Below are 12737 nucleotides of genomic sequence, written 5' to 3'. Positions count from 1 at the left end.
TTATATTTGGGTGGCTCAGTACCCCCCCCCCCCCACTGTTGTTCCTGGGAGCCTCCTGTGACCGCCTCAGCACTTTACACCCCCTTACTGGCTCCCACCCAAACCCCCACAATGGCACCACCATCCCTTTATATTCCACAGCTTTGTACTCGGCCGCTATGTTCCTCCCCCACCAGCGGACCAGCCTCGTCTGTCTTATTCCCCACTCAGCCTCCCTTGGGGCAGTGCCTGGCATGCCCAGGTGCCCAGGACATACCTGCCGGGGAGCGAACTCAGGTGTGAGGTCTCCCCTTTCCTCTCAAGGAGCAAATAGGACCCCACGTCGGCTTTCGAGGAGGAGGGAGGAAACACCCTTGATTCATAAACAGCAGCGAGGCCAGGACAAGCGCCCGCGTTTGCTTCAGTGACCTGAAGTGGCCCGAAGGCCTCGCCAGCATCAGCACCTCCAGCGGCTCCTCCAAAGCACAAGGAGTAGACCCAGGGCTGACACTCGGGGGAAAGAGCACGGCGCCGGCTGTTCTGAGCACTTTGGGGAACAGACCCTCGTGTCCTACCCCAGTGCTGTGAGGCTGGGAGTCCTCCGGGACACCCGGGATCCCCGCCCCCGGCACAGGAGGAGAGGGCTCGGGAGCGTGCTTGGAGCCTGGGTCCTGTGCAGGTGCTGCCGGCCGCCTCGGCTGCCCTGGGGGACGCTGAGGAGCCCGGCGAGGCCCTCACGGCCCACTCTCACTGGGTCTGCAGGCCAAGAAGGGGGAAGTGGCTCTCCAGGCCTGGCCCTGGGGACCAGTGGGGGGGACGCTGAGCTCAGCCGGTGCTGGACATCAGCATACAAGGTCCAGGGCATGAGGCACGGCTGTTGTCTCCTCATCTGGAGAGGAAACCGAGGCACAGAGGTCACACACTGGTGACCTGTGCAAGGGTGTGCAGCGAGGCTCAAGGCTATGTGGCTAAATTGCTCTCACACACCGGAGCACACAAGGCAAACACAAGTCACCGAGCTCCCCCTCGGGGGCTGTTATACTCAGGTGCAGTTTCCGTGCCCAGCCCGAGCAAGGAGCAACTGCTCACTCTGAGCTGAACCCAGCCCAGGTACAGGCAGGAAAGTGCAAACGCAGACAAAGGGCTGCCCAACGGGGCGAGGGCCCGACAGCAGAAATGCAAAGCTCCAGTGACCCGAGAGCTCCGCCTCGTAGCCCACGGCAAGCTGCCTGTCACGAACCGGTCAACTCAGCAAGTCCACCTCCTTGCCCTGGCCCATCCCTTAGTGCATGAAGCTTAACACTTTTGCTTTCCCCTGTGGGCCCCCAACCCTACGGAGGGTCAAAGCTATTTCTCAACAGTATCCCCCCAGGCTGAGCCCCTTTCCTTTGTGTCTGGATACACAGACATCATCATGCTTCATCCCCATTAACCCCTCGAGGTGAGGGCCTTATTCCCATCTTACAGAGGAGGAAACTGAGACTGAGCACATGAACCAATTCGGCTGATGTGAGATCACGACACTAGAAAATGGAAGTCAGAGAGCAAGCGCCTTCCGTCGGGTTAGCACATGAGCTGGATGAGCAGTGCCTGGAATCGTCTGTGTGGTTTGATGTCTCCTTAGAGACTTTGCTCCTGTGCAGACTTTGGCCACACGGCTATGGAGTGAAATAAATTCTTATGGATGCAATTATATCAGATCTTAATGAGAAACTGGTGTGCAGTTAGTGGATCATTAATATTCTAGAGAGGCAGCCACAAATTGTGAAGTTTGGTAAAGAATTTGAGTCTCAGGTGCTATTAATGCTTGGCTCTGAGACTGATTTATCCAGAAAGGGCATTAAAGGCAGTTTCTTCTTCCTCGGCATGAGAAGGAACCGGGCGGAAGTGACAGACTCAGAGACCAAGAATTCCTTGGGGATCAATGACCAGTTGGGGAAAGAAGAGAAAGTGTGGCCGTGGCTCTGGAGAGGAGGCAAGTTTACCCAGGATGGGGCACAGGCCAGACTGCCCTGAGCCTGCCGCTCTGGTGCGCGGAACCCAGCCCGGGCCGCGGTGACAAGTGAGGTCTTGTCATCACCACGAGTCAAGTGGCTCAGCTTTACCACACCTGCAGGCTGACTAAGAGCAGCACCCTCTTTGGGCCGCCCAGCAGCCCCATTTGCCCTTAAAATCCACACACTTATTATTACTGTTGTTGTTATTGTCAGGATTACCACACCACCACCACCACCACCACCACCACTCCCCCTTCGTATCACCACCATCGCCAGCCCCGCCGGCAGCACCACCCGCTCCTCATGGCACCCCCCCACTACCGTCATCATGATCACCAGCATCATCATTTACGTCATCATCATAATTCTACTGTGAGACCCCTTCCTCCCAGGGGTCTTCTTTCGTCATCAAATTTAACTAATTCTGGAAGTCACAGGCTGCTGTCTCGCGGAGCACGCTCACAATCCCTGGGAACAACTATCAGGCAAAAGTTCTCAAAGCTCTAACAATCAAATTTAGAAAAATTCACAGGAGAATGTAATGTGATATACAATAGCATGGATTGGAGCTTTTTCAAAATGAAATATTGAGAAGAGAGTCCGGCAGAGTGAGTGGAAACTGAGCCTTAGCGTCCATGTAATTTCCGATCTTCCTTCTTTAGTCGGTGTCGCATATTGGAATCCACGTACCTACTAAAAAACGGACTAAATTAAAAGGCTCACTTTGGGTGATAAGTCCTAACTCAGACTTAGTTACTTCTCAGTCAAATACAGTTGTCCCAGGGACTCATAATCCTGCACCCCAGGACACTGGCAAAATTTTAAGACCACGTCAAAGGGTGTGGGTCCAAGTCTCTGGCCGCAGCCCCAGGTGCTGGGCCTGAAGCCCAGGCCACACGCCAGCCATGGCCTGAGCTCTGTAAGTGCCCGGTGCTTGTGGGGGCTGCCACCTGCAGGTGACCGCCCAGTTCAATTCCCTTCATCCTTTGGCATAAAGTTCCAAGTAAAAATGGCAACTCAGAAGTCGGTGTCAAAGGTAAAAAAGTAGGGCCTTGTCGGGAGATCCGGCGAGCATGGGATGGGTTCAAGCCCAGAATGACGCCGCTCGGGAAAGCACGAGGGCTGGGATGGAACGAGCCTGGCGAGTTGGGCACGGGGCTGCCGTTGGCTGTGACAGTGATTTTGTGGCTTGTGGCTTCGGTGAACTTTGCTTCCAAATCAGATGGAAGCTGTATTCAGTTCTTCACATGACCCCCTTCCTCCTTCCTGCAGAGAGGGACGTCTTAAAGACCCAGTGAGCTGGAGGCCTGAAATGCAGGGGATCGCGAGGGAGCTGTGCAAGGATGACGCTGGGACTGCTGGGCACGCGGGGCAGACACAGTGATGACAGTGGTGACAACTGGGGGTGGGCTAGGGGGTCATTTTCACGGCCTTCTTGGGTCAGGGTAAAAGCCTTTGGTGTTACTATCATTCACGAAATCAGGGCATCTTTTTATATCATGTGAAATTAAACAGTCTTCATTAAAAGTTCAAATATGTGCCCTTCGAAGTATATATTGTCCTTGTAGGTGTGAAAATCATGGATAATGGATCCATCTCGCTAAATAAATTAGGTAGGATTTACAATTTCAGTGAAGATACATCCACATCTTCCCCTGACGTTTAAAAGCACTGGCCTGCTTGGCCGGCAGGGTGTCATCCAACAGCACTGAGCTAGAACTCTGTCAGCTTTAGAAGATTCTCCGCTCTGGAAATCCATGTTCAGAATGACGGGTGTTGCTGGACAAACAGGTAAAGCTGGTTGGGTTTGTTTTTTTGACAAGGCACCGTTGTCTCACTCCCTTGGTGCTATTTTGACACTATGGGATTGCTCCCCTCAGGGGGGGTCACTGCAGCTCTCGGCCACCACGGCACCCACAGTCCTCCACACTCTGTGGTGCCCCCCTCCGCTGCCCTGTTCTCACCCCGCCCCACCCCATCTGGATGCCCGAGGTCATGGTCAGCTTTCAAGGTTGGCTTTAATGTTGGTCTTTGTCTGCCCCACTGTTTGGTTTCTCTACATTCCACGTGTAAGTGACACCACCACATGTTTCTTTTCCTTTCTGACTGGTTTCACTCCGCGTCATCCCCTGCAGCACCAGCCACGCTGCCACAAACGGCCTGGGTCTGCCTTGCTGATCGCCGAGTAGCATTGCTCTGTGTCTATTTACCCCGTCTCGGTTCTCATCCGTTTGGGGGCAAGTAGGCGGTTTCCATATCCTGGTGCTTGTGAGTAATGTTGCAATACACACGGGAGTGCACGTTTCAAATTAGTGTTTCTGTGTCCCTGGGTCGGTTCCTCAGCGCGGCATTGCTGGGTCACATGGCAGATTCACGTTTAGTCTTTTGAGGAAGCTCCACACAGCTTTCCTCAGGGGCTGGGCCCGTCCGCATCCCCCCCCCCCCCCCCCCCCCGCATGCACGAGGGCCCCTGTTCTCCACATCCGCACCACGAGGCTGGCGGAGTTTGCCTGTGGGAGCCCCAACCCGGCGTCCTGGGCTCTCGCCCCAGGGTCACGTCCTCTGCTCCTCCTCCTCGACCTCTGCTCCTCTTCCTCCTACTTCTTCTTTTCCTCCCTCCGAACTTCAGCCTCTTTCCCTCCCTGCTGGAGTTGCACTGCTCTCCGAGGGCGTGCACACGTTTTGGGAGGCCCTGCGCACTGATCCTCCAGGCACAGTTAAGATCTACCTGCGAACCAAAGTTCAAGCCACAGCAACGAAACACCAGTTAAGTAATCGCAGGCACCCGACAGCCGGACGGGACCGGGCAGGGCAGGGCCGTGACCTTGCCTCCCTGTGCCACCGGGGACAGCCGCTGCGGTCTCGCCTGCCCCGTGATCACGCATCTGACCTGTGTGCATGCGGTTGGGTGCTGTGGACTTTGGCATGGTCGCTTGTGTTTAAAAGACAGTGACCCTCTTCCACAGAACATTCTTTTAAAGAATCTGCACCGATAAGGTGCTAAGCTGTCGCGCATTTGTTGTCTCATTGGAGCAAACTCTTGAACATGCTCAGAAGCTGCCATCTCTGCCCCCTGCAGCTCTTTCTGAATCCACTCGCGTCCTTGGCATTCAGTGACTCTTTCCCAAGCCTCTCTTCCCCAGGGACACCCCTCCCTTGGGAGCATTTGTGGCTATTATGTTAGGCCAGGCGTCACCGCCCGCAGCCATGGGCCAGATGTGGCCAGATGTGGCCGGCCGAAGGAGTGGTGCTGACATTTTTAAATGGTTGAAAAAACAGAAGAGAAATATGTGTGACATGTGAGAATTATGCAATTTAGATTTCTATCCAGAACGAAGGTTTTGCAGGACACGGTGTCGGTGGTCCTGTCTGCTGGAGGCCGAGGTGAGCAGCCGAGCCCAGACCGTGTGGTCCAGAAAGCCTGGCATGCGCTCACTCCCATCCGGGCCTGCTGAGCTCTGCTGCCCACATGCCCCGTTGCGTCACCTGGGCGTGTCTTTATCTGTGGAAGTGGCGCTGCGTGATGACATCGCGTGTCTGCCGTGCGAGGCCGAGTCGCGTGTGCGTCAGCTGCGCTCGGGTCCGGGTCTCCCCGTCAGCACCAACGACCCTTTGACTCCCACCCACACCCCTTCCCTATGGTCACCGTGCATCAGCTTTATGGTCCACAAGTTTATATATATATATATTTTTTTTTGCTTAATTCATCTGCATGTTTGTTTCTCTTGCACCGCAAGGAGTGACACCCCCGAGGGTCTGTCTTGTTCTGCTGATTGTTTCACGGAGCAGCGGTCTCTGGGCTCTCCATGTGGTCCCAGATCTCGGGTGGAGCTGTTGTTACCTCCCCGCCCGAGAAGCACAAGCCAGTGTGTGCGGGGCGGCTGCCCAGAGGCACCCCACAGGAAGAGGGCAGCTCACGAGTGGAGCTGCAGTGAAGGGGTGACTAGCCGGGGCCACATTGATCCAGTGCTGCCTATGACCAGGCTCTTCACAAAGGTCTCACCCACGGTCACATCAGCCCTCAGGGAGGGGGCCAGCCACCCCCACGTCACAGGCGAGAAAACTCAGGCATGGACAGGGACAGGCTTCCGGAGGCCAGACGGTCAGCCAGGCCTGGGGCTCACTGCCGGGGTCCTCAGGCAACCCGCGGGGTCCTCGGCCACCCCGGGGTCTCACCGGCCTCTAGTGACCACGCAGCCAGGGGAGCCCACACCTTCCCCACTTTGGATTATGCAAGCTCCAGAAACCTGTCACCTATAAATTGCTTTGCACATTGGATAGAATTAAGATCTTGAAAAGAAATAGAAGCGTTGATAGAGTTCTATTTGAAAGACGAAAACCAGAAAAAAACCTCAGTTAAAAATATTGATTTTTACCAACAATAGAACAAAAGCGACAGTGTTATTCTGCGGGTTGGTTACAGAGCGCGAAGGGTCCAGGGAGCCCTGAGTCCCGCACACCGGGGGGCCTGGCAGGTGCATCCACCCACAGCAAAGGTGTCCAGGGTCACGCTGGGAGCTGCACCCAGAAGCACAGGGAAGCCTGGCGTCGGGCCCGAGGGCCTGAGGCCTGAGACGCGAGATTGGAGGGGACGGGCTGGGCCCGGGGAAGGACCTGGCCTTGCACCCGCCCCACAGTCATCAAGGGCATCCGGAGACAACCGGGCCTCTTCTGGAATCTCACGGAATAAATGAATGGCCACAGTAATGAGCTAGGGGAACCTAAGAGGACGAGACCATTTTTTTTTTCTTGTGAGGAGAGATTTGTTAACAGGAACGATCATTAAACAATATGCAGCTTGCCTTGGGCTGCTGAGGAAACACAGCGTCAACTTTTATTCTTTCCAGGGAGCAGATGTAGCTGAAATGTGCGCAGAAGTGGGGGAGCCCCGAGGACTCGGGAAGGGGACTCTGGGGTGTCTCCCTTTGCTCCTGGAGAAGGTGCGGGCTCAGGCTGGAGAGGCGGCGAGGCCTTCTCCTGGGCTCCCGGGCGCTCTCCTGTCGCGACACTGTCCCGCACACGCTTTGATATTTTTATGCAACCTTTACTGAGATACAGGTGTTGCCGCACCTCAAAGCTAAAGCCGTGGTCCCCCCATCATACCTTAGCAAGAAAAACTCATTTCAGACAACTCAGCCATAGCCGGAGTGCCATGGTCCGGATTCTCCACCGGGGCAGGCAGACTCCGGGGGCGCGAAGACCCCAACTCAAAAACCAGGGAGGTCCAGGGCGGGGTTCCTTTCCCCAGGATTCTCTGGGGTCACTTTGCTCGGAGCCAAGTCGTGTTAAAATTCTGCGCCCAGCGGGGACCAGACTCGGGCAGCCCCTGACCAGACCCCCCCTCTCAGGCCCGGCCGGCCACGGGGCGCAGCTTCTCGCGGGGTCAGGGCAGCTGAACCTGGGTCGTTTCTGACAAACCCCCCTGGCAACCGCGGGGACGCCGAGGCACATCCCTCCCGGGACGGGGCGAGAGAACCTGGATGCAGCCCTGCGTGCGGAGCTCCCCGCGGGGTCATCGGCCCCGTGAGGCTAGCGCCGCCGTCCTGTCCTGTTTTCACTTGCACCCCTCGGGGCGCCAAGCCCCCCGCTTCTCGGGGCGCGGGGTCTGAGGCGCAGCTCCCCAAGGCTCCCCAAGGCTCCGCGCGGGGAGCTCGGAAACCTGACCCGGGGGTGGCAACTTTGCTGCGTCTGGGTTTCTGGCGCCCCGGCAGACAGGCGCCCAGCCACCCCCGGGGGACAGCTGTCCCTTTCCGGGGCCCCGGGGAGCCCGGCGCCCGCCCCTCACTCGCGCCCCTGCAGGGCCGGCCAGCAGGGGCCCCGCCGCGCCGGGACCGGCCGGGGCTGACCAGCGCCCCCACCCCGGCCGGCCGCTGGGCGTCACGGCGCCCCTGAAGGGACGCGGCCCCGCGGGCAGGGGGGGTTTGTTTCAACACCGCCCCGTCGGGCCTCGGCGCCCGCGCCCCGGCTTGTTCTCCAGGACGCGCCCCGCGCCCGGCTCTCCCCTCCCGCGGCGGCCCGGCCCGGCCCCGGTGGCTCCTGCGGGGACCTCAGAGCCCGCGCGCGGGGTGCCCCCTCCCCGCCCCCCGCCCCCCAGCTCCGGCAGCGCCCCAGGCGCGCGCGTCCCAGGAGGGCGTTGGCTGGTCCTTGGGGTGCGCGGCCCGGCCGCGCCCACGGAGCATGGGGGCCGCCCGCCACCCGCGGGGGCGCCCTTGCTCCCCGTGATTCAGCAGCGTCGGGGGGAGGGGGGTGGGGGGAGGGGGGGTCTGCCGTGCTGCTCCCGGGGCCGCCCCGGAGCCCGGTCCCGCCCCAGCAGGCACCCCGACCTCCTGCCCCCCCCCCCCCCCCCCCCCCCCCCGCCGCCCCGCGCTGCCCATCCCCCGCGACGCCTCTCCTGCTGAAGAGGACTCCCTCCCCCCTCGGGAGGACTCCCCTCCTCAGGAGGACCCCCTCTCCTTCCTGGGGAGGTCTGCTGCTCCTCCTTCGGGGAGCATTCCCTCTCCTGCCTCGGGAGGACCCCCTCTCCTGCCTCAGGGGGACCCCCTCTCCTGCCTCGGGAGGACTCCCTCCCCTCCCTCAGGAGGACCCCCTCTCCGTTCTAGGGAGGTCAGCCGCTCCTCCTTTGGGGAGCACTCCCTCTCCTGCCCCGGGAGCACGTCCTCCCCTCTGCAGCCCAGGCCATGGAGAGGCAGGTCTTCAGGAGCTGAGGGAGAGAGCTCGTGGGGTCTTGCTTATCCTTCTGCCCTTCCTGGAGGAGACTGGGAGACACAGGGCCAGGGGGGGGGGGTCCCCTGAGATTTTCAGGCCCTGCCCTGCTGCCTCCTGGCTCCCAGCTGTTGGGACACCCCAGGCCCGTCTGAGCCATGATGGTTGGAGCGGGAGAATTTAGGAAAACTTTAGGGGATTCTCCTTATCCTTTATGGTTGGAAATTTCATAAGGAAGCACTTTGGATTTGCTTATTCATTGCTTTTATATGTGTTTATGTGTTTCGATCCCGGGGTCAACGTGTCTTCTTCACTCCGGACACGCGTGTCCTCCAGCTCTGGGAACCTTTCTTCAACAGTTTGCTTGATGACACTTTTCTCTCCATGGTCTTGATTCTCTTTTTACAGAAGTTGCTATAATTCAGTAACGATTCTCCCTGATCTATTCTCTAATTATCATTTGTTCCTCCTATTGTCTACTCGTTTGCTTTTTGTTATCTCTTGGGGAAGTGTCCTCACTACTTTATCTTCCAATCGTCTCATTGATTTAAAAACTATCAGCTGGGCCTCCCCGGTGGCGCAGCGGTTGAGCGCTGGGCTGGGAAGCTGCCCGCAGCCTCTGCAGCGCCAGTTCGATCCCCGGCCACCGGAGGAGGGTCCCACAAGGCGCGCAGACCTCCCCTGCCGCCCGCTGCTCCCCTCAGCAGTGTCCTTCGGTCCTTCTGCCTGCTCTGCTCCCTGCTCTGGCTCTGGTGAATTCTCTCACCCTCCCGCGCTTCTGACTGTGCCCAGTGCTTGTATAAATAAATAAAAATAAATCTTTAAAAAAAACCCAAATGCTCTCAGCTGCCGTGTCTCCGTTCTCGAGAGCCCCTTCCACCCTGTGGTCTTTTCACGCGTTACTTGTCTCATGGCTGCAATGTTCTGGTTATTTCTTTGGTGTCATTCATTGTAGTTTTTTTTTGTTTGTTTGTTTTGTTTTTTTTTTTTTGGTTTCCTTCGACTCTCTTTTTTTTTGCTGTTACTTTCTACTCAGTCTGATGCCTGTCTTTCATGTTGGGAGTTTCCTAAAATGTCTGCTAACCCTCCGAAGTACGTCTCTATTTCAGAAAGAGAATCAAAGTCTTGGTAGGGAGCACTGCATATCACGGGGGCTGGGGGGAGGGGCTGCTGGATTAGTGGGTTCCTCTCTCCAGTCGCTGGTTGGAGACACAGATTTCCTGGGGAGCCCCCAAACGCCCGCACCTGTGGGTCCCTTGTGCAAATCCCTTCCACGAGGAGCAGCCTGTGGTCTCCGGCCGAGGCAGGGCACGGCTGCCTGCGGTGTGTGTCTGGCCCCTGCATTCTGAAAGCTGAGCACAGGGAAGGAAGAAGCTACGGGGTGTGGGTGAAATTCCTTCTTCATGGAGTGGCAGCCACCCAGCCCCCGGGCACCTGGTGGTGAGTGTGATGTTCCCTGGAGGTTTGCTGAGTCTCCCTGCCGGCGTCCGTCCTGCTGGGAAGGCATGTGGGCACCACCTGCCCTGCAGCTCGCTCAGGGCACCTGCTATGCCAGGCGGTGCCAGGTCCTCAAACCCCATCACCTCGCCCCATGCACCCTTCCCTGCAGACCAAGCTTCCAGCTTCTCCCTGCCCGTTAGCCCGCAGCCTCCCTCTACCCTTGTGAGTTCTTCTGGCGTCACCGTCTGCGTCTCTCCCTGCATGCTCTGTCCTTCGGGACGCAATTATTTTACTGGCCTTTGAGTGAGATTCCTGAGGGCAGCGGTGTCCAGCTGTAAACTCCCAAGCTCCTGATGTGCACTTGACATGTTTAAGCCTTTGGAGAATGATCTGCAGAGAACTTAGGGAATGTTTTCTGAGGAAAAGTTGGAGAATGTGAAGACAGCGTGGGCAGGCCCCTGAGATCACAGCCGGTCCCTGGCAGCGGGCGGAAAGACTGAGCAGCGCTGCCCCCCATTGGCGGGTTCCCCAGCAGGTCGCATCTCCCCAATACTGTTTGCTCCCTGCCAAAAGGAACCCAGTGGAGGAGCCCCTACCCGCGCGGCCCAGGCACGCTCTGTGAGGGAGCAGTGTGCGGCTGGACGGTGGGTTCCCCGTCTCCCTTAAGGTTGGCGCCTTTGTGAGCCCGGTCTGCTGCTTCTGCAGCCTGACAGCCCTCAGGCCGATGACATGGATGCCCCGTGGAGGTCCCAGGCTCAAGGAGGTCACGAGGTCAGAGAGGGGGTGAGCTCAGGGCAAGAGGAGCAGAGGAGGGGCCCCAGTTCCTCGATGATGCTGGTCCAGGCCCGCAGACCCGTCCCGGAGGCCGGCTCCCCCAGCCGAGTCGCAGGCGCTTCAGGAAGCCCTGGCGTGGCCCCTGCAGGACTAGAGTCTCCATAATTTCTATTTCTTGGCGAGCTCAGAACTCAGAAGCCGGTAACAGGATTAGCCCGATTAAGACGCACAAATGAAATGGACGGCAACCGCTAGCCCGGCCGGCGGCGCTTTGTGGGTGATGGAGCCAGATGGGCTGATGACAAGCCGGGCGTCCCTCAGGCTCCAGCTTCCCTCGCGGCTCGTGGTGCGGGGCTGCCCTTGCTGGGGGGGCCTGCAGAAGGGGAGGAGGAAGCCGCATTGAGGCAATCATGAACATTTCAGATTGTTTTTGGCTTGCCCTTATGTTTTATTACTTCCTTATGCTTGCAAACAGCATCCGTGAGTATGATGAATGCAGGCCAGAGAGCCGGAGTTCCAGGACAGCGTACTGTTTAAAATATGTTCTGCCCAATGACTTAGCCCCTGAAGTCTTGGCTCTGTACAAGGTTGGAGGGGGCGTTTCTCACCTTCCTTGTTGGGTAATGAGGAGCCGGGGGTGGGGGTGGGGGGGTGGGGGGGGAGGTCTGTGCTCATTGTAAGGAATGCCTGTCGTTTTCTAGAACCCAGTTTTCTTTTTCATCAACTCTTGTATGAAGAACAAAGGCTTAGACGTTCCTGATGGAGTCTCTGGCTCTAGGTTCCTGAGGGTGCCAGCTTGTCCTGACACCGTCCTCAGCAAGGGACACGCCCTGTAGTTGCTTGGGCCCGGGGTGGGGGGGAGTCGCTGGTCTAAGGGGGGCTGCTGAGCCCTTGGGACAAGGGGGGGCTAAATTTCTATCTTAGTTGTTTCATCTTTACATTTAAGCACCCACATGTGGCAAGTGGCTGACACTGGACAGTGTAGAATGACAGAAAATGACTTCGTAAAACTCACTGATATCTTTCTCATGCAAATAACTTTTAATGCAAAAAGCATATTTTCCAAATTAATGGGCAAACATCTATTTGATAAAAGGGACTAGCTCATGAAATGATCCATCTCTTCCATATCCTGATTCTACTCCCCCTTGGGAGATGCAACTCCGGATAAGAGCTGTTTACCTCTTTCTCTCCAGGGGCTGTCTCCTCCTGTATAAACATCTCTCTCTCTCTCTCTCTCTCTCTCTCACACACACACACACACACACACACGCACACAGACACATACACAAACACACACACAAATTATTGTACAAGTGGGAACATATGGTCACCCACTATTTTCCTTCCTTATTTTTTCCACTTCAAAACCTCCTGGAGATCTTGGCAAATGAGTTACACATTTGCCCCTTCTTTTTTGTAGCTGCATAGTATTCCATCACCTAGGCTCACCTTTCTCTCTCTCTTTCACCTAAGCAACAGAAATTAATTTTCTGAAGTCTGGGAGCTGAAAATCCCAAATCAAGGCGCTCACCAATTCGGGTCCTGCTAAGAAGTCCTTCTGGGTTGCAGGAAGGAGTTTCTTGTTGTGTTCGCATGTGGTGGGAGAAAGGTAGAGAGGGAGAAAGCGCTTTGGTGCCTCTACTTATAAGGTCATTAATTCTGGCAGATCAGGACCCACCCTCGTGACCTTGCTTAACTTTAAATTCTTCTTTTCTCCAAACACAGGACTTAGGCGTTTAGGGCTTCAAAATACGGAGGGACAAAAGCACGCAGCCCCTGACACCCCGCCTCTCTCATCTGCAAGATATTCTCACTCCATCCCAACCAAGAGCCCCAAAATTC

The sequence above is a fragment of the Talpa europaea genome (assembly GCF_964194135.1).
Source record: "Talpa europaea genome assembly, chromosome: 4".
NCBI lineage: Eukaryota > Metazoa > Chordata > Mammalia > Eulipotyphla > Talpidae > Talpa > Talpa europaea.
This window is presented reverse-complemented; position numbering follows the sequence as displayed.